Consider the following 23502-nt stretch of genomic DNA (forward strand, 5'->3'; position numbering starts at 1 on the left):
GTTGACCAATGGTTTGAGAAGCATATCTAAGCCGTGCTGTATCCCAACGGTTTGAGAAGCATATCTAAGCCGTGCTGTATCCCAACGGTTTGAGAAGCATATCTAAGCCGTGCTGTATCCCTTTGCTCCTGCCACTTGCTGGGGTGGCAGCCCGGCTCTGAGTTGTGACTAAAGCAAGCCCAGTGGTACCCGCATCTGTTTAAATTTCTCCTGGAACAACAGCAATCGCCGGGGCTTATCCGTAGGACCCCACCATGCACCGCCCCCCCTGCACCTTGTGCCAGGGGTTCCCCATGCTGCTGCTGCTCCCTCCTGGTGGGCCGGGGGCACGGGCAGAAAGAGCCACCCAACTGTAAAGCTGTCAGATGCAAAGGATTTAGCCACTCGAACCACGCGGGTGCTTTTTAGTACGGAGGCAAGGGGTAATAGCGGCTGGGCTGCGAGCGGGCGAAGGGCAGAGCGCAGGGCACCCCGCAGCCGCAGCGGGCACTCCCGGGCTCCGGTGGCGTAAACTGGGCTGAGACCCCGCCCAGTGCTCGCGCGGCCCCTGCTCAGCACGGAGCTGGTGGGGCGCTGCTGCCACTTGGCGGCCAGGAATTGGGTACTGCAGCCGCGCGCTTGGAGCGCTTGGTTAGGGTTAGGCGCCGGTTAGGGTTAGACGTCGGGGTCGGGTTTAGGGTCAGACGTTGGGCGTGGTCAGGGTTGGGGGTGGTCAATGGTGCTTTAAGGAACTCTCTCCTCATCAAACTATTTTCACAAAATGTCTTCTCCAAACCACCTTCCCTACAAGTGCCCTGTATAGCTGTGTGACCAGTCTCAGTAGATCAGTACTCTAACCCTAGAGGAATTAAATGTCGGGGAGAAGTGAAGGAAGTTTTATCTGGGAGACAAGGACTAACTCTAAACTAGCTGCTCCATTCTTCTAAATCATGAATAACTTCACATGCAGGGAACGCGTTTTCTGTTCTCTCTCTGACTTGGTATACTGGTTACACTGTAAACAGTCACCTGGCCCACAGCTCAGAGACCTTTGTACGCTGCTGCACATACTGCACAGCAAGAATCACCCTGCAACTGCCCTGGGAGGCTGGCTGTGCACCAAGTGACCATTTTGCTTTGTGATGTGCTGTCAAAGGACATGGCACTGGAAAACCTATGAGATGGTAGGAGGACTGATGCACCGCTCTTCCTTACTGGTTGAAGTTCAGCTGTCTTGGGGTTATGTAGATCAGAATCAACCTTGAGATCTGTACAAGAAGTTTAAAGGGCACAATCCGATTTCTCTTAAAACCAACAGCAAGTTTTTACTGACGTGACACTCCAGTGTTCTAGTCCTCCACAACAGAGCAAGAGATTGCCCTTCTCTGCAAAGGTTTTGGGAAACAACAAGTTTAGCTACACTCAAGTGATGTCTCTATGATGTAAAAAACACATTTACAGAAATCACTAATGGAATAAGGCTTTAAGTATCAAAGCTGCTGTTATAGTAACTGTTCTCTCTGACCATTGTAAGGCAAGAGCTGCCACCTTTGGAGTCCCAGTTGCTGGACAGCTTCCCTGTACTTATTTACTATACTTCTTTGTGCATCCTGCAATTAAAAATGCATCCTTCTCTATTCCTCTGTCCTCAGAGGTTATTTATTGCTAATTCATAACTGTTGTGAAAGACTTGAGATACCAGAGATGTAATGCAGAAGAAAGCCTCCATCAGATTCTCTCTTTCCCTTAAAGCCTTTGTTTGTGCTACTCCACTCTGCACCACTGCTCAGAAAAACTCCGTGTATCAAAAGATGGTGAAACGACAGTCACGTATTAATCTAAAGCTTGGCTGTGTCCCAACACTTGTGTATATACTCTGTGCTACTCCACTTCCCTAACTTCCCGCCTGCCTTCCCTCCTACAATCACAGTAACAAAAAGATACACTGAAAAACTGGTTATCCAAGAATCTGGGTATGGTTGGAATCTGTTGCTGGGTTAAAACAATTAAAAAATTGTGACTGTTGGAAAGATGAATTCACATGCATATACAAATGTGGACAAACAGCACTTTTTTTAGGATAGGCAGGTGAACCTTGTTAGCTACTCCTTTGGAAGTAGTGTTTCAGAAGAGTCTAGTGCAATCAAGGTGTGAGTGCTTTTAATACATGCTAGAAAGATCAAATTAAACACTAGGTGGAACATGCCTTGACCAATTTAGGGGGTGCTAAAGTACACACCACCTGAGCTGGCTTACAGCTGTCAAACACATTAATTAGAGCTGACACGTTCAAAAGTCTTTAAATCGTTCACTGGGCATCTCTGCAGACAGGTTTTGTATTGTTCTTATTCTCTTCTAGAAACTGATGTAGTGTAGTCACTGCCCTACTAATGGTGGGATGAGCATGCATCACCTCTTCACTAGTAAAACTGCACCCCAGGAGAGAGCTGTGCAAATGCCGCTAGGAATGTTTCTGAACAATTACTGTTACAGCAATGTGAAACTGTGTACAGATAGGCCCTAGTCAGAGCTGTGTCTATACTGCAGTTTCAGATATGACTGCAAGTGCCCGTCTGCCATAGTTCAATGTTCCTAAATTAACACTGGTACTCTGAGAAGACATCACATAGGAGCTCCATCAACGCGGACCTACGTTTGTGTAGGGAATTCTCACTGAAGTTTGTGCTGCTGTGCTTTCTCTGTGATTGTTTCATGGACTACCTAGATCAACGCCGGTACAGGCAGGCAACTGTAACTTCAGCGTCACTGTGACCAGAACTCTTACATGGTCTCTTCTACCATGTACATCGTATTTGGACACAACATACTCAAAGGCATACCTACAAACAGTCACAGGCACAAGCAGAGCCTCCAGTGAACTCAAGGAGACAAATGCACATGAACAACTTTGCGCTCACTCCTCACTCACACCTCCTCCATGACTATGAATAAATGCTGGGTCAGGACCACATGAAGGCTTATCTTGTCTGAATTTGTTTTTCTTTTCTTTTAAATCTTACATTCCTAAAAAAGAGACTCAATGAAGTAAACTTGTTGCTGTGACTACACTGCAACAGAGTGCTTAAATCAAACAAAAACTTAGATGAGATTAAGAAAAGAATAACAAAAACTAAGTAAAGGGAATTTCAAAAAAAATATGTAAGCAGGCATTTACACGTTTGAATCTTCTCATGGGGATTTGAGTTCCTTGGAAGATGAGCAACTTTCCTGCTCCTTCCTTTGCATTGCTTCATAGCAAATGCAGCATGCTTGTGGACAAGAGAAGCTGCCTGCTGCAACTAGTTAGCACCAACTTTTATTTGTTTGTCAGACTTCCAAACCTGAACTTTTCTACATGTGGAGTCAGGCATTCCCATTTCTATTTCTGCCTATTTTGCATCACTGTGTGACGGCAGCAATTCACCTAGTGACTCCAGACTCAGGTTCTTCACTCATGAAACAGAGAGAAAACATCTCTGTAAAGCAGAGCGCGGAAGTACTGCTCTTCAGGTGCTCACACTCTTCATTCATCTCCATCTCATACTATAGATTTCTATAGCTCTGTTTCTCTCAAGTTCAATAGCTCAGTCACTGAGCAAAACCAAGTAATTATGAGCCACAATGCACCACAAGCAGCAAATGCAGAAATGTCAGAGCATGCAGTTTGCGCATAATTTTCATGCCTGATGCCTAAAATTGTTCATCTAAACTCTTTGGAAAATACTTAGAAATAACTATTTTGTTCACAGCAGGAGACAAAGATTTTGTTTGTCATACATCTTCCTTTTCTTAGCCAAAACTAATCTGCATCCAGACATGGCACAAAGCATTTTCACTCACTCTTCACACTCAACAGGCACACATGCAAATAAATACGTTGTCAGCACACACTTAGAAAACTACTCTGTACATAGTCAAAAACTTTAAAGTTTTGCACCAAAAGAAAAGGATAAAAAGGCATTTTGAACATTGTGCTGTTTGCAAAAACTATTCCTTTCGTCTGTTGTCTGTAGCACAGAGTTAGCCATAGCTGCGGATAAAATGAGGGGAACAGCTACAGTCCTGTAGCACTTGACACACGCAGTAGTAGTGACAGCCTGGCACCAAGGGCCATCCCGTGTTAGACACAGACACACAGAGACGCACGGGCATGTGCACTCAGACAATAGATTCTGGGTAAACAAGAAGGCTAATTTTTCTCTTTTTTTGTGCCCTGAAAAAGAGAGGAAGAGCTAAAATATCAAACCTGAGGTTCTGTGCATATCAATTGGTAAGAGACATGCTGCTGAAACATTAGTTTGGCTTTATGGAAGCAGTCATCAGAAATTCAGTCGCTAACATTTCAGCCATATGGTAACGTGCATCTCATCCTCAGCAGATGAACAGATGTGCCAACAGCTGAAGGAGCAAAAAGCTGGATTCCAACACACATTTCATTTTTCACTACCTGGAAAAGACTTAGGAGGAAGTTGGGGCCAATTATGGAAAATGAGTAGGGCAGGAAAGAGATCTTCTTAAGTTCCTGTCTTCCCTTTTAAGTACATCAAGCATGCAGAAATTTCTCACACATGCTTTGCACCCAGAAGCAATGCTGGCATTAGCCATAAACCACTGCATATAGGTTAAGGCTGCACTGACCCTCAAATAAAAAAGCCTAATCCATTGTAAATATGCAGAAGACACTCAGTTCTGTTACCACCCACTGCTTGTTACTTTCATTCAGTTTTTAAGGAGTCTGCCTCTGAGGTATGGTCTCTAATTACAATTACAGCAAAACACTGATTAGGATGCACATGGCAACATCATAGGAAACAAATATAAAATTGTCTTGACAAAGTAACTGAATGCATTTATTGGGATGGTATTGCTTTTAATTAGCCTTAATTTCCAAAGAATTATTACTTGCTAAAAAAAAGAACATCTTTATGGATCTTTAAGTTTTTGAGTGCAAGATTCTCCCTCTCTCTCCTGCTAATACCTGAGAGAGTAGACCTAGCATAACTCATCAGGGAATTTGCTGTATTTGACTGCAGGAATGCTCATTGTTCCAATATATTTGGGGGTTTTGTTGTTTACTACAAAGATTGTATGGGTTCTCAGTGAATGAATATGGAAATCAAGTCCCAGTCTGGATTAACCTTCAGACTACCACAAATACATTGTGCTTCTTGGAAGTAATCTGTGTGTTTGTACACACGTGCACATAAACACACACACACACAGAGGCTATATACATCTGCAATTTTATACCTCATTCTGATCAGATTTGTAGTTTGCTTCATGAAATACAGTAATGCAAACCAGGCCACTCATTTCTCTCTGTAACATGAATGTGACCCTATTAGCGTCAACCTTGAGAAGTCCAGGACACAGTGCAAATCCAGGTAAATGGGCTTGGTTAGGGATGTTATATCCACTTTATTCTGGGCTGAGCCTCCATTCTTTCTCCTCCCTTCACTCCCTTAGTTTCCTGGTCCCCATGGCTAATGCTCATAGTCTGCATATGCCCCTACCGTTTGCTTCCATCCTCACAGAAGAAACACCCTGATGCCTGATGCCTAAAATTGTTCATCTAAACTCTTTGTTAAATACTTAGAAATAACTATTTTGTTCACAGCAGGAGAAAAAGAGAAAAACCCTATGCTGTTGCTGTCAGGATGTCTGGTGTGGTACACTAGGAGGAGGTTCTAGATACTAGAAGTCGTAAGGCCAACTCTGGGACAGCAACTCAGGAGTCCTTTCCAAAACGGCTGACATCTGTCCAGATCCTTAATTCTACTGAGAGAAAAAGGGGTTTAAACTAAATGAATCACCAAGGGGGTTTCTTTGGAGGAGTCTCATCAAGCACAGGCATAGGCCCCATCCTGCTTATTGTGGTGGCAGGAAAATAAGCAAGCAAGCACATCGTTCAAACTAAGATACAGTTTTGTGCATGCCCCACACCTTTTTGCACATTTTAGACCCGTTCAGCAGTGCAGTTTTATCTTCACTTTGAGCTGATGGCAGCCCCTGCTGCATGAAAGCCCCAAAATGGCTTCAGCAGCTGGAACACCTGTATCAAGACAAAGCAGGGAAAGAGATCTGCATGACCTACTAGAAACAGCTTGTGCTCCAGTGCCCAGACATGAAGATTCACATCATCTAAGAAAAAAAGATTCCCAAAAAAATGCATAAAACCAGCCCCAAATCTCAGCTGCAGGAGCAAGACAGCCTGCCCTTGATTATGGAGATCAGCACAGAAGTCTGTTTAACTTCCAGCCATCCATACTGAAAATTCCTCAGTATTTGCTTCCTGTCACATTCTTTGCAGAGCAGAGCTCGTATTCAAGAAGTCAAGGACTGTGGTACCCATAGTGCGTTCACAGACTCTGCAGTGTGACCCAGTTTTAGATTCCACCACTTGCCTCCTCAACTGTAACTCCAGAGTGGCTCAGGGCTGAGAGGTTCCCACCCCTGTTCCCTGGGTGTCTCAGCACCACCAGAGATGTTACCTTTGGTACCCCTTGCTGAGGATTCTTCTGTGCATTTTAACCTTTATCTCAGGAGGCAAACACAACATTTTACAGAGGACAGAGACACTCTCTCCCCTCTGTGCTCTTGTTCTGCCTCATGAGAACACAGGGATGATGGGTCCCAGTCTCCTGCTTATCAGCAGTCCTGGAAGTGGACACGGCTCCATGCAGTGCCCGTGGTCAACCGCCAAGTAAAACAGACAAGAATGGGCATGCCTGGGTGAATGCAGCTTTTTCTTCCATCTGGAGCTACAAGCCTTGACGATAAGTGTGTGACTGGGTGTTTTCATCCATAAAGAGATCTTCAAGACGTTGTTACAGGGAGTAGCTGACACATCCCATCTATCTATCTATCTATGTCACTATGGTATCTAGGCACTGTATAATTTCACATTATAGCTGATTATGGAAAACATTTCCCTAGAAGACTGTTGGCCCTTTAGTAACACTAATGCCCTCTTTTGTGACATGCCCCGGGACTGTTACAAGAGCGGGGCTTGTCTGCACTAAGAAATTTACCATTAAAATTATACAGCCATTTCATACTGCATAACTCCCACTCGGGATGCTTTTCCAAAAGAGGCACTTTTCTGATCTTATTTGTGTTACTCAACTGGGGAAAGGCATTATTCTTTGGAATAATAATAGAGATCATGCTGTTACACCTACAGTACTTTAACTACGCTGATAACTGTTGTAACTTTTTTTCAAGCCAACAGACCTTTCTCAGTCTCTGTCATTCTCCATTCATCCAGTACTGTGCCACAGGAGAAATTCTGGAAATCCAAAGAAACCTGCAATGACAGTCTGTAATCTGAGCTTCTGTGAGACCAGGCGTTTTGGGATTGGATTTGTCTCCTCCTGGAATAGACAGGAAAAATCTTCCCCAGCTGATTTCTGCTAAAACCTTGATCTGTGGCCCATCAATGAGCAACTTATTACAAAACCTACATCTTTGTATTTCAAGGTGTTTTGCTTTGGTTGGATGTACTGTTCATGAAAAGATCTAGGTGCCAGAATCAGGCTTTCAACATGCATATTTGCAATGACAAATTCAAAATTCCCTTTCCATTGATGTTCTTGGAGGCATCTTCAGACTTGCTGCTGCAGTCGCTACCACTAAATGCCACTAAATCAGTAAATCCATTTATTGAAATAGTCATACAGAGCTGCAGCAATGACACACAAACTCAATCCAATTCAAAGCTCTTCTAAGCAGAAGGAAATAAAGATTCAGCTCTGTTCTCTGTGAAACTTGAGTAAAAAAGGGTGGAAGCTTATGGATGTATATGGTAAAGAAAAGGCCATTCAGGGGACAATACAAATGAACCCTAGCAATAACTCAACAGGGACAAGAAGGTGAATGGTGTCCCACTCCTTTAGCAAAGCACTGAAAATACCTCTGGGATTGTCCAAGGCCCCTTGATTCAAGATATGTCTTTCCATCAGCTCTCTGAAATGCTCAGCAATAACATCTGGAACCCCCATCCAATTATCAGCTGAAATGCAGGAGGATCAAAGAGAGAGTTTCCCAGCTCTCCTGAGAACAAGCTGGAGCGTGGGATAATCAGCAGCTTCTGACTGCTGCTAACCACCTCTCACTCATTAGCATTTTCCCCCGGCCTCCCCACCTGCATGTGCAGTCCCCTCTGCCTCCAGAGTACCAAGGGCCCCTCCATGCGTGTTTCTTTAAACCTGCCTGTAACAGTCGCTGCCCTGACACATCCTACAAGTTTATAGCGGTCTCTTTTCTCCTCTCGCCATTAACTGGAGGCAACGCCTTTTGAGACATACTTGCACTGCTTGGGAGTGGGGATGAGGGCAACAGATGGGAGGGTTGGGGGGGGTCAGGAGCTCCAGGGATCCTGGTGCATCTCCAGACGGGTGACACCAGGCGAAGAAGGTCCCCCGTGGAGAGTCAGCCAATTCACGACAATCACACCAATATGGCTACGTGCCGTGCTCACTTTATTAAACAAACAGGTCGTATTTATAACTTAAACCGGCCGTCCACCCGACTTTGCACACAGGTGATTGGATAAAAGACTCTGGCCATGCGGGCACCCGTGTCACATGCTGCAGGCACCTGATCAGAGTGTGCCAATGAGTGTGTCGATTCTGCGGTTCCCAGGACTTGCTCTGCACCTGGCTTCTTGTTCGTGCATAGCTTGTTTTATTTCTCACACTGCTTGTTCCAAGGACAATTTAAAGTTGCTCTGCAGCTTCAACTAACAGGCCTTGGTTGTCCAACCTGGACAACGGTAACATATGTCCTCGGTCCTTTAAAAATCCCTCTACACCCCTCCAGCTTTCCTGTCAGTCCCTTCAGGTACTGGGAGCTGCTCTAAGGTCTCCCTGGAGCCATTTCTTCTCCAGGCTGAACAACCCCAACTCCCTCAGCCTGTCTGCACAGCAGAGGGGCTCCAGCCCTCTGAGCATCTCCACGGTCTCCTCTGGACTTGCTCCAACAGCTTCATGTCTTTCTTATGTTGAGGGCCTCAGAGAAGACACAGCACTGCACGGGGAGGGTCTCACGAGAGCAGAGCAGAGCAGAGCAGAGGGGGAGAATCCCCTCCCTCGCCCTGCTGGGGATGTAGCCCACGGCATGGTTGGCTTTCTGTGCTGCAAGCACACGTTGCTGGGCCAAGTTGAGCTTCTCATCCACCAACACCCCACAGTCCTTCTCCTCAGGGCTGCTCTCCATCCATTCTCTGCCCAGCCTGTGCCTGTGCTTGGTATTGCCCCAGCCCACACGCAGAACCTGGCACTTGGTGCCTCTTTCCTACTTTCCGTTAGATCTAGAGATGTGGGTGACTTCCCTTCTACGGAACGTGCAGCAAGAGCACTATGTCAAATCAAGGTTCTCTCTCTTTGAGTTTCAAAATTTTTTCACAGATTGGTACTTGCATAACGGCTGCTTAGAAAAGAAATCTTTGCCCAGAGGAGCCTGCTGTGTGGCCCAGCTCCCAACGAGGTGTTCAGGCCTGGACATAACTTTTAATACCAAAGTGCAAACCACTTCTGTTTTGATGGAGTTCTAAGAGTTCCGACACCGTTTAGGTAACAGCATGAAATGTTGGCATGTGGCTGAACTCTGTTGATTCAATAGCTGGTAAATATTCCCTGGCCAGCCTTCCAAAAGTAATCTGCCCAGGGGGATGCAGGAGGCTTGGCAGCAAGTAAAGCAGGGCTCTGCAGGGTAGGGGGGTGGTTTCTCATTGAACGTGTCCTCAGGGAGACTGACATGTTTGAAGCAAATGGGAGGCTGGTGGAACAGGTGCACACAGCCAGTGTGCATGTTGTAAATAGATGTTATGATTGCTAGCCTTAGGCTCTGTGTTAGCAATTACTATATCCAAATATAAAAACATTGGAAAATATCAGAGCTGCACAACACAGGACAGCCCTGGGAAGCACAAAAGCCAGGAAACAAAACCAGTGCATTTACAGGTACCTTAACTCTGCATCTTCGTGTTACATGGTTTGCTGTTAGATGCTGGCAAAACAGAGTGTATTACCTCTGGAAGAACTAAATTCTGCAGCAGAGTAATAGTGAGTGCTGCTTATCGTATGGAGCCTTTCCCTCTTTGTAGACAAGTCAGCTAAGAAGTTAATTGTATTTGTGATTGTTTTGCTAAAAATGGTCTGGCGCTGGAGGCTGTCCCAGTGTGCCTCCCCAGCCGAGGGCAAAGCCGTGTCTTTTTGCTACTCTAACGTTGTTCCTTGATTGATAATACCGCTGTAATGGTACCCAGTCATTTACAAGCGGAGCTGCAACCCTTTGCAGCCTGGGGTCAGATGAGAAGATGCCGACAAGTGATGTTACAAGGTGGGACAAGTGCTTGCCCCTGTGTCTCTCTCACTTTCATGCACTCTTCAGCCTTTGCCCTCAACACTGAAGCCTTTTGGCCAGGAGGCTCCGTGAGGGCCATGGCTGCTTCTGGAGTGCCTTGTGCAGAATATGTAACAGATAATAAAAACGATTATTGGTAATGAATTATTTAAGATTTTGTTACTCCCCTGTTTTCCTTTTTCCCGACGCAAAGTTTCCCTTACTTTCTGCTATGAGGTCCCCCTTTTTTTAACTTATTACTGTGAGATTCTGCCTTATTCCGTCCTGACCCCCGCTTTCCATCGCGAGGCCTCCGGGCTTTTAATAGGATTTGGCAGTAACCTTGGTTTGCTCAATCTGCCCTCAAGATCACTAGCGACCACCCCTTGGTCAGCAAACCCCCTTCCCAAGGTACCTTTTCCTCCTGGGGACTACGCTGCTCACCTGACGTCTCCATGCATCTTACCAGCCTCGGTGGCCACAAGCCAGCGATGCGCCACTGCTCCAGCGGCGTGCTCAGAGGCTCTACCTGGGAGGTGTCCTTTAAACACCCCTAAAAAACCCAAATCCAGCCACACCCCGGTGACAACAACAAAGCCACAAGCTCTACCTCCTGCACCAAGGGCTTCAGAGTCGAGAGGGAGCACCCACGTCCTCGTGAGCACCCGCTGGCAGGGGCCACTGGGTTTCCTCTCTCACCTGAGGCTACCACCCAGCACGGTGCACCATCTAGGCTTCCCCCCCCACCCTCACAGCCGGCTGGGGAGCTTCACAGGTGAGCGAGAACCACTCCCACCAGGGCAGCGTGCCCCCTGGGCTTTGCCGGGGATGTGCAATAGAGTTCATTGCATGTGACAAACTGACAGGGGGCAGGAGGCAATGAAGAGGTCCGCCAGGCAGCTCGCTATCCAAATGCGGACGCTCATCTCCCCCCGAGCTCTCCCCATGGCCAGCCCCACGGATCCCACACAATTCAGCCACCCGCCCCATCTCCCTGAGGGGAGCAGGTTTGCAGGCGCTTGCCTGACCTGCAGCTGCTCCATCTGCCTCTCCAAGGCTGCCACTTTCATCTTCCAGCTCTTCCTCAGCTGCTTCTCATGCTGCAGCACCTCTGACTTCTCAGAGAGCTCGTTCATCAGCTTGCCGCACCACTCCTGTAACCTGGCCACCTCAGCGTTTTGCCTGCACCAACAGAAGCAGCGTTATTGCAGCCCGCAGGCCAGTCAAGCATCCCTGGCGTTACCCAGGGGGAACACATCCTCCTGTGGGCCTGATAACAGGGCTTGAAACATCTCAACGGTTGTGTTGGCCTGCTTCTCGGACACGCCTGGTCCTTCAGGGATGGGGTGGAAGGAGCTGACACATCAATTTCAAAAGCTCCTCCATCACAGGAGACATTCCTTTCTCATGAAATAGAAGACGCAAGGATCTGTGTTCCCAGACACAGGAGAAAGCACTCTAAGCAGCTGGAGTCTGCTCCGTAATTAATTGACCACTGTTAATCACCAGGCAGTAGGGGTGGTGGTGGGTGGTGGGCTCTCAGCTTGCCATTCCCTCAGCCAGAATTCAGCAGGACCCCTTTTTCTTGCCTGACCAGAGACAGGTCATGCACATACCGCACAGCCCAAGTGTGATTTGCACGTCCCTTCTCCATCATGACCCCCAAAGCTGCAGTGCTGGGGGGACAGGACACGTGTCTACCCAGTCCTGCCTGCGTGGAATCTCTGGTGTGTCTAATATAGAGGCTGAGCACACGCAGACTTCTCTGGGAACAAAATGGAGGCGGGTCTGGCCTTCATCCCCCTTCCTGGCCTTGGTTCTTCACACACCCCAGAGGTACCAAGTACTCTGGGGGCCTTTTCCCCCCACCAGCTCCTCAAATCCCACTGATGTCAGCGCCAGGCTCAGCAGCTTTATTGTGAGGAGGCAGGCACCAAGCTGTGACGTGGTCTCTGCCATTTCCCAATAAACCAACTTGAAATAAAAAAAAAAAAAAAAAGAAAAATTATTTAAAAAGAAGAAAACCTGGGGAAAAAAGGGTGGTTTTGTGTGGAGTTTCAAAAGGAAAGCCACAAGAAGGGGAGAGAGAAGGCAGTGCCCAAGGACCTCCACCACACAGCACCCGCAGGGACAGAATTTCAGGGGTGCGCTGAGGCTTAAGAGAGCAGGAGCAGCCTGCGCTGGGCTGGCGAGGCTGTGCTGCTGTGCCCTGTCCCCACGCTCAGCCTGACCCCATGGCAGGGGACCTCGGGGTGCAGCCAGTGTGAGGACACTCGTGGCTGGAAGGGAAGGCTTCTCTCCTTTGCGTATCTTGGAGAAAAAACAGAGGGGATGGCTGTTTGCAGCACAGCAAGCAAGGCGGGGAATAAAGGATCTGCTCCCGGCCACAGCAGGGTCCTTCTTCAGTGACCCCAAACACCTGGCTGGCTTGCAAACTTAATAAAATTTAGTAAATAATAACGGGAAAATGAAGCAAGGATAAGCTCTTTTCACTACATCATTGTAAATGCATCGACACCCAGAAATACACAAAAAGATACGTGCCAAGAGCCACCCATCAAAGAGAGGCTTCCTTCCATGCTGGGTCTCACTTTCACACTTCTTGCACTCCAACAAACAAAAAAACCCAAAACAAACCAAAAAAAGTAAAAAAGAAAGAAAAAAAATAATTTCACCAGTTGATGTACAAACAGAGTCTTCCCTTTTCACAGATCTGTGGGTTCTGCCTGCCCCGATGTGGTCGGTGCGGTGCCCTTGGGAACAAACGGTAGTTGTACAAAACAGTATGAAGATTTTCTTACAAACATATGCCTCCAGTGTTTACTGGTTGGGTTTTTGTGTTTGGGGTTTTTTTTAAGTTTCAAAACTAGGTTTTAGGTCACAAATGGCTTGCAACTTTTTTCTACAGTAAATCAGGCATATATTTTTAGTTTTAGTTTTAGGAATGTGTAAGGCATTTTGGTAAGCTGACAGTAAGGTCTAGGTCACAGACTCATCAAGCTGAAGTCCCTTCCTTCAAACTGTCCTCTTCCCCCTGGAGAAGGAAAAGAGAGGTGGGTTACTCAACTGGGTCTCAACCTTATTCTCATGGCAGCTCAAGTGTTATCGATTTGTTAATAAGTTAAGATTGATTGATTATATTAGATTGATTGATTGATTTTATAAAATCATTTAATAGAATTAAAATATAGAGGAATAAGAAAATTTTTATGGAAAATTTACAGCTATATAGTAGAAGTAGTTATGACATCTTTTGTACGTCCTGTACCAAGGCTAGAAGAAGGGCCTGGAACTATTGTGGAAAAACTTAGGTAATAACTTTAGGGTTGAAAGGTTCCTTTGTACTTAACCAGTCTTCTTTACGTAGAGGTGCATTGAAATGTCAGAGGATGAGATTAATGGGAACTGGGGAGAGTCGACTGGAACAGCTTGTAGGTGCCTGCCAAGAAACTGTGAACTTTAGTAAAAGGTAATTCTGGAAGGGGGAGATCGCGACCACCGACTCATATACCACCTACCCAAATCGTACCCCAGACCCATTTCTAGACCTTTCTAAGCTTTACTGCGCAGAATCGGATATAGGAGGAGAGTATGTAAATGATTTATGGGAAATGTTATGATTATGCATGAATATTTAATGAATATGTATGAATAAGTTCTATATATGGAATCTGTTTTTGGGACCTGGTGTGCGTTGATCGTGAGAGGACTCGCTCACGCACCCGGCCGTCAATAAAGAAGTGTCTGCTTATCTACACCACATTGGTGTCGATAAGTTCTTCATTCCGAGATTTCGGTAACAGTTTTGGCGACCCAGATGGGACCTCGCTGAAGGAGACCGGAGGAGTCGGGGACCTGATCGGTTCCAGCCGGCACCGAGGATTTCTCGGGGATACCCATCGATCCCCGATCCGTAAGGCTCTTCGCGACGTTCCCTGGATTTTTTTTGGTAAGACACTTCTTCTTTTAATTGTAGTAAGTAAGTGCACTAGAGGAAGTGGGCAGGAGTCCCACTATAATAAGTGTATGGGAAAGAGTGGGATGGAGTCCCACCAGTGGGTTGGAGTCCCACTGAGTAAGTCTACCTGTCAGACGCAGTGAAAGACCTGCGCAGGGTAGGACTAGGAGTCTGCCCGTAAGACATAAGCGAAAGCTATTGCAGGGTTGGACTAAAAGGATCCTTGTGGAAGTGGAAGCCTAGGCGTCTGCCCGTAAGACATAACGAAAGCTATTGCAGGGTTGGACAAAAGTGTAGACAAGAGAAACTATATGCTATAGTGTTCTCTAAGGTAGTGCCTCTAACAAGAAGTTAGAAGTTTTAGTGCTTTTTTTTGTTGTTTTGTGAGTCTGTGTATTAAGAAGAAAATTAAGAGGTATAATATTGTGTTATATTTTTGTCTTTCTGTTGTTTTGTGAGTCTGTGTATTAAGAAGAAAATTAAGAGGTATAAAATTGTGTTATATGCTTGTTTAAAGCAACTGTGGGAAAGTGTGAGTGTGGTTGTAAGGGTGAGACGTATAATTGAAAACGAAAGCGAGTGTGGAGTGTGGATCTGCGGATCGGAGTGACAGAGTTGAATAATTATGTATTGTACTGTGGGTAATTACACCATGGCAACTAAGTTAACTCGGTCGTTTAAAAGTAGAAGCTTGGGTAATCTTGTGTTAACTGATAAAATCCCGAAAAATTCTCCATTGGGATGTTTGTTAGCGCATTGGGGAGATTTATATGAGGATTTGCCAAAAAGCCAGATGATTGAGTATTGTAATAATTGGTGGCCACTATATATACTAGAAGATCAGGAAAAGTGGCCCATGAACGGGACACTGAATTATAACACTATTTTGCAGTTAATGTTGTATTGTAAAAGAGAAGGGAAATGGAGTGAAATGCCATATGTGGATTTGTTCTTTTACTTGAGACAAAGAAAGGATTGGCAGGAGGAATGTAAGTTAACTACTGGAGATAATTTAGTAATGGCTGTAACCGCTGATAATAAGAAAGTGAAAAAGTGTTGTACAACTTGTGAGATTGGGAAAGGTTGTTTGAAGAAAAGCACTGTTATTGAGAATGACGATGGACCAGAGTTAGATATATCCCCTCCTAGGAGAGAAATGAATCAGGGTCGAGAATTAAGGATACAAGAACCGGTGACTGAACCAGATAGCAGTGGAACAGGAGATGTGGGAGAGAGATTATCGGAGATTGTAATTCATACTCCTGTTTCACGGAGAACTCGGCAACAGACCCATACAATAGCTCCCCTGCGACAGGGAATTGGCAGCGACGGACCAGTCTATGTGAAAATACCTTTTACAGCTACGGATTTGATGACTTGGAAACAGGCAGCAGGAAACTATAGAGAAGATCCTGAAAAAGTGGGCAAGGTGGTAGATTATATAATTAGAACACAGAATCCAGACTGGAGTGATTTACAGGTGATTTTGGATAATTTGTTAGATGATACAGAGAAACAAATGGTATTAAAAGCTGGCAAAACACAGGCAGAGTTGGATGTGATGAGTGGAATAACAGGTGGAACAATAGAACAGAATTTTCCATCTGGGGATCCGCAGTGGGATCCAAATAATGTGGCACATAGAGAAAGATTGAAGCGGTATCAAAAGTGGGTTTTGTATGGGATTAGACATGCCATGCCTAAATCTTTGAATTGGTCTAAATTATATGAAGTAAGACAAGATAAAAATGAATCTCCCTCAGCATTTTTGGAAAGATTAAAGGAAGCTGCTAGAAAATACACTGATTTGAGAGTGGAAACAGAGGCAGCACAGATACAATTGGCTTTGATTTTTATGGGGCAATCGGCACCAGATATAAGAAAAAAAACAAAAACAAAACAAAAAAAAAACCTCCAGAAACTGGAGGGAGAGAATTCAAGAAGTTTAAATGCAATGTTGGAAGTGGCATGGAGGGTATATGAATTGTGGTGATCGGAAATTTAATACCCTCTTAGGAATAAATCAGTGTGCCTTGTGTAAAGAGGAAGGACACTGGAAAAAGGACTGCCCCAGAAACAGGAGTGCTTTTCACGACCTTGCCAAAATAATGGTTTTAGATGACTGAAGGGGACCGGAGGGGAGCCCAGCTGAACCTCTGGTTAAAATTAAGCTGGGAGATAAAGAAGTTAAATTTTTAGTAGATACAGGGGCGACACTTTCAGTATTAGATACTTGTAAAGGAAAAATTGGAACAAAGACAGCCAATATAAAAGGAGCAACAGGGAAAGAAGAAAACAGGCCATTCCTACAACCCATAGATTTGAAATTTGGAAATAAAATAATTACACATGAATTTTTGTATGTATCAGAATGTCCGATACCCTTCTTAGGAAGAGATTTGTTATCCAAATTAAATGCACAGATTGTTTTTGATGAAGGAGAACTTCTCTTGAAAATACCTGAGTCAAAAACGGGAGAAATCTTGATGATACAAAAAAAGGTAAAGGAACAAGAAATTCCACCGGAGGTGGATTTGGCAGTGATCCCTACTGTATGGGAAACAAATATTACTGGTAAATCGAAACTAGCAGAACCTGTTAAAATAGATTTGAAGGAAGGCACAGGAACAGCGAGAATTAAACAATATCTAATCAAATCAGAAGTGAGACAGGAATTGAAGAAATTGATTGATAAATTTTTGGAGTATACAATTTTGGAAGAATGTGAATCTGAGTATAATACTCCTATTTTACCAGCCCCCCCCAAAAAAAACAAAAAAACCCCACCAAAAACAAACAAACAAAAAAAACCAAAAAAAAAAACCAAAAACCAAACCCTCGGGTGAATATAGGCTGGTGAAAGACTTGAGAGCAGTATATCAAATAGTTAAGGATATTTATCCTGTAGTAGCAAACCCTTATACACTGTTAACAGCGTTAAGGGAGACTTATCAGTGGTTCACAGTGCTTGATTTAAAAGATGCTTTCTTTTGTGTACCTTTGGAAAAGGAAACCAGAAAACTGTTTGCTTTTGAATGGGAAAATCCTCAAACCAAAAGATGCAGCTGACATGGACTAGATTACCCCAAGGATTTAAAAACAGTCCAACTATTTTTGGAAATCATTTAGCTAAGGAATTTGAAATCTGGAAACAGGACAAACCAAGACCTGGACATTTATTTTTACAATATGTGGATGATATATTGATTGTTACAAAAGAAAGATTTATTTGTATACAGGTGACTATTGACCTTTTGAATTTCCTGGGACTAAATGGGTATAAGGTATCCAGGAAGAAAGCCCAAATAGCCTGCCAGACTGTGATATATCTCGGCTTTGAGATTTTAAAAGGACAACGACAATTAGGAAAAAAATCACAAAGAAGCTATTTGTGGTATACCTGAGCCGAGAAATATTCATGAACTCAGAGCATTTTTGGGAATGACTGGGTGGTGTCGCCTTGGATCATGAACTATGGGCTAATAGCTAAACCGCTGTACGAGGCCCAAAAGAACTCTCCCTTTGTCTGGGGCCCACAACAGCAAAAGGCTTTTGTAGAATTGAAACGTGCCTTAATGTCTGCACCTGCCTTGGGACTGCCGGATCTAACCAAAGATTTCCAGTTGTTCGTACATGAAAGACAACACCTTGCACTGGGCGTGTTAACCCAGAGGATAGGAAGCTGGAAACGACCAGTCAGATATTTCTCTAAACAACTGGACACAGTGAGTAAAGGGTGGCCAAACTGCCTTCGAGCAGTGGCCGCAACAGTGATGCTCATACAAGAAGCTCGGAAATTGACTTTGGGAAGAACAATAACAGTCTATGTTCCACACATGGTGATAACTGTCCTAGAACAGAAGGGGGGACACTGGCTGTCCCCCAGCCGAATGATGAAGTACCAGGTGGTATTGACTGAACAGGATGATGTGATTCTAAAGACAACTAACCTGGTAAATCTTGCAGTGTTTTTAAGTTCCATATTGGAAGAAGGACGACTGGAACATGACTGCTTGGCTACCATCGAGTATGTTTATTCCAGTCGTGAAGATCTGAAGGATGTGACATTGGAGCGACCAGACTGGGAATTGTATGATGGAAGCAGCTTTATGGAACAAGGAGTCCGATACGCCGGATATGCGGTAACAACAGAGACTACAGTTATAGAAGCAGGAGCATTGGCGAGTACCACATCAGCCCAAAAGGCAGAACTCATTACTTTAATTCGAGCCTTAGAATTAAGCAAAGACAAGAGAGTAAATATCTGGACTGATTCAAAATATGCCTTTGGGGTAGTGCACGTCCATGGAGCTTTGTGGAAAGAGAGGGGGCTATTGTCCTCTCAAGGATCAAACATTAAGCATCAAACAGAAATATTACGATTATTACAAGCAGTTCAAAAGCCAGATCAAGTAGCAATCATGCACTGTAAGGCACATCAGATTGGAAATATAAAAATAATAATTGGAAATAATTTAGCTGATAAAACAGCAAAAAAAAGGTAGCAAAGAAACAAGCATTGCAAATGGCAATAATTCCTTCTAAAACAGTAACCCTTCCTAGGGAAAAACCGAGATATTCAGAGGAAGATGACAAATTGGGTCAGTTATTAAGTGCTAAGAAAAACTTAGCTGGATGGTGGATAACTCCTAATGGACAAGTAGTAATTCCACCTCTTGGGATGAGAGAGATAATTCAAACAAGACATCAAGAATGTCACTGGGGAGCAGAAGCCTTAGTAACATCTTTACGAAAGCAAATAATATCAGTTAAGATGTTGGGAATAGCTAAAATGGTAACTGCAAAGTGTGAAGTATGTTTGAAAAATAATCCAGTGATTAAGAAAAAGGTTCAAATGGGTAGACTGAAATCTGGTACAGAACCTGGAGATTATTGGCAAGTAGATTTTTCAGAGTTACCTAGACAAAATGGGTACCGGTACATCCTGGTAAGGGTTGATACTTTTACAGGATGGCCAGAAGCCCTTCCCTGTCGCACCACAAAAGCAAAAAGAGGCTGTGAAGTGGTTATTACAAGAAATAATTCCAAGATTTGGAGTTCCTATTGGAATTTCCTCTGACAGAGGTCCACACTTTGTGGCTGAAGTAGTCCAAAGTGTTAGCAAAGCATTGGGTATTAATTGGGATTTACATTCATCTTGGAGGCCACAATCTAGTGGGAAAGTGGAAAGGATGAATCAAACGTTAAAACGACAAATAAGTAAAATTTGTCAAGAAACTAGTTTAAAGTGGCCTCAGGCACTTCCATTGGCATTATTACGAATCAGAGTACAACCAAAGAGTGGAACCTCAGTCAGTCCTTATGAATTATTATATGGAAAACCATATGAGTCTCCAGAACCAAATCCAAACATATATGTAAAAGGAAAACAAGATGTGTATAACTATTTGTTTTTTCCAAGGAAAACTTTGGCTGTGATTTGAAGTGCAGTAATTTGGAATAGACCTTTATCCCTGGAAAATTCAGTGCATGATTTCCAACCAGGAGACTATGTCTATGTGAACACTTGGACCTCTGAACCTTTGCAGGAGCACTGGAGAGGACCTTTCCAGATACTGCTAACCACTTTTACAGCTATCAAAATTGCAGAATCGGATGCTTGGATACATTATACTCGAGTGAAGAAAGCACCATAAAGAAGGCATCTACTCCGTGGAGGACTGTGGAACGTGACCCAGAGACTTAAAAATTGACTTTGGAACATGTCTAATTTTGCAGATCAAGTTATGATTGGTTTTTGGATTTTCTTTTGGTTGATAGTGTTGGTGGGATCATGGGATGACTTGGTGAATAGGAACAAAAGACAAATAGAAACAGAACAAGTGATTGACATTCCCAAACAAATGGCTGAGGAAAATTTGATGGTAGGATTAATTAAAGAATTTGCCAATTTACAAAACATCACGCAGATCACTGCTTGTTTACCTATACCAAGAGCAGTAGGTGAATCTATTCCATGGGGAATTTTAACCATGAATTTGACTAACCTGGAACATAAAAATGAGACCAATTATTGTGAACAGAGGCCAGTGACTCAATGGTATGAACAAGTGAAAGTCACTAGAAAACAATGGAAAACTCCAGGTAGTCTGGCAGATTGTGAAAAATTGTTAAATCATGTTTTTACCAAAATAGGGAGATTTAAGAATGTAGGATGGTGTTCTTATGATGAACAATTTAAAACCAATGTGAGCAAAAGTGTTATGGAATGGAAGTGTAACGAAACTGGCCAAAGCACCCAATTAGTAGACCAGTGGGACTCTATATGGTCTATGTCCATATTTTCCCATTTTCAATATATATCAAGAACTCCTTGGTGTTTTACATGGGATGGAAAAGTTTTTTCAGTATTACCCTGGGTAGATGATAGGTCAACTACATTGGGAGAGAAAGAAAATAAAATAGTGCCATGGTGGAAATGTGAAAAAGTGTATGATTGCAGTAATGCAGACTTAGTAATCCAAAGAATTCCTCTGTAGGCCACTGTTTTAAAATTTGGTTGTTTTTGTCGAGGTCTTAAGAATACTCTAAATTTAACCAGCGCTTTTACAGTCAGAAGAGGAACTTTGTTTAGTTGTAGAAAATCTACTATTCGAAGTCCAGGACATTTAGTTTGGGCATTAAGTGATGGAACCTGGACAACACACCTACCATTAGATGGTAAGGTGAAACAAATCACGTTAGGCATGCCAACATTGTGTCCAATCTGGAAGAAATCACCATTTAAAGGATCCTTAGAGAATTTAGAATCTAAACGAATAAAGAGATCTGAGATAAATGATGATATTTGGAATGAACCATTTATAGGAGTGAAAACTGGTTGGGCACTTGAATCACTTTTAAATCCTACAGCTTCATATAGAAACAGAGCATGGCTCTATCAGTTAGCTGGTCAAGTGGAAAAATTAGCAAACGTTAACAAAAAGGGGTTTAAGGAATTGAATATATAATTACAGGCGACCTCCAGAATGACTTTACAAATAGAATGGCACTAGATAGGCTCCTGCTTAAAGAACATGGAGTGTGTGGATATCTCAAAGATAAACTGGACCACTGTTGTGTCCACATTCCAAATGTCACTCAGGATGTGGAACATGATCTAGACCTATTGGGAAAAAAAAAATGAAAAAGAAACTGAAACAATTCAAAAGGATATGTCAGAAGATTGGTTTGGAAAAATTTTTAACAAACTGGGATGGAATTTGAGCTCTTGGATACAATCTATAATTAAAACTTTGTTTCTGTTGCTAGTTGTCTTTTTGATGAGCATGCTAGTATAAGCATGTCTGAAGAAACAGTTTACTAATAGAATTGCAGTGAATCGTATGATTATGAGAGAAGTACCAACCATTTCACCAAGATATGATCCATCACCAAAATATGTTGAAACAAAAGATATATGAATAATGTGAAAGTATTGAAATGATGATTTTCAACACTTTCAAAGGGGGGAAATGTTATCGATTTGTTAATAAGTTAAGATTGATTGATTATATTAGATTGATTGATTGATTTTATAAAATCATTTAATAGAATTAAAATATAGAGGAATAAGAAAATTTTTATGGAAAATTTACAGCTATATAGTAGAAGTAGTTATGACATCTTTTGTACGTCCTGTACCAAGGCTAGAAGAAGGGCCTGGAACTATTGTGGAAAAACTTAGGTAATAACTTTAGGGTTGAAAGGTTCCTTTGTACTTAACCAGTCTTCTTTACGTAGAGGTGCATTGAAATGTCAGAGGATGAGATTAATGGGAACTGGGGAGAGTCGACTGGAACAGCTTGTAGGTGCCTGCCAAGAAACTGTGAACTTTAGTAAAAGGTAATTCCGGCAGGGGGAGATCGCGACCACCGACTCATATACCACCTACCCAAATCGTACCCCAGACCCATTTCTAGACCTTTCTAAGCTTTACTGCGCAGAATCGGATATAGGAGGAGAGTATGTAAATGATTTATGGGAAATGTTATGATTATGCATGAATATTTAATGAATATGTATATGTATGAATATGTATGAATAAGTTCTATATATGGAATCTGAGTGTGGGACCTGGTGTGCGTTGATCGTGAGAGGACTCGTCAATAAAGAAGTGTCTGCTTATCTACATCACATTGGTGTCGATAAGTTCTTCATTCCGAGATTTCGGTAACACAAGCATCAAAGCGTTTCACAGATGGGCCAGGTCCTGCCTTTTGAGAAGGGAGAACCATGACCACCATTTCCTGTGCTCCCAGAGCTTCCCAAAAGCCACCCAGATGGTTTCTGGCAGCAAGTGCCACCTTGTCTCCGGTTTTCAACCGCTGCCTGACAGGCGCTTCCCCCTGCCCTCCACCAGCACCAAGGGGAGGGATGGCTGTGGCTACCACCAGTACTGTTTCCTGAAGCTGTTCTTTACACTTCTTCATTCTCCCTTTGGCCAGTTGGTCCTGGGTAACCTTCAGTCGCTCCTGTAGTTCGCTTGCTGCCTGGCCCCGGTTCTTTCTCTTTTTTTTTTCCTAGTTTTTCCTACATGGGAGTCAAAAGAAGGCATCTGCCTGAGTCTCCCTTGGCCGTCTGGTGACACTCCCCCCTCCAAAACATCTCGGGTCACCTCAGGTCTCCACTGAGCTGCCTCGGTAGCCACAAGCCAGCGATGCACCACTGCTCCAGCGGTGTGCTCAGAGGCTCTACCTGGGAGGTGTCCTTTAAACACCCCTAAAAAACCCAAATCCAGCCACACCCCGGTGACAACAACAAAGCCACAAGCTCTACCTCCTGCACCAAGGGCTTCAGAGTCAAGAGGGAGCACCCACGTCCTCGTGAGCACCCGCTGGCAGGGGCCACTGGGTTTCCTCTCTCACCTGAGGCTACCACCCAGCACGGTGCACCACCTAGGCTTCCCCCCCCACCCTCACACCCGGGGGGAGCAGGTTTGCAGGCGCTTGCCTGACCTGCAGCTGCTCCATCTGCCTCTCCAAGGCTGCCACTTTCATCTTCCAGCTCTTCCTCAGCTGCTTCTCATGCTGCAGCACCTCTGACTTCTCAGAGAGCTCGTTCATCAGCTTGCCGCACCACTCCTGTAACCTGGCCACCTCAGCGTTTTGCCTGCACCAACAGAAGCAGCGTTATTGCAGCCCGCAGGCCAGTCAAGCATCCCTGGCGTTACCCAGGGGGAACACATCCTCCTGTGGGCCTGATAACAGGGCTTGAAACAT

This window comes from Falco punctatus, assembly GCF_963210335.1.
Source record: "Falco punctatus genome assembly, contig: scaffold_31, whole genome shotgun sequence".
Classification (NCBI taxonomy): domain Eukaryota; kingdom Metazoa; phylum Chordata; class Aves; order Falconiformes; family Falconidae; genus Falco; species Falco punctatus.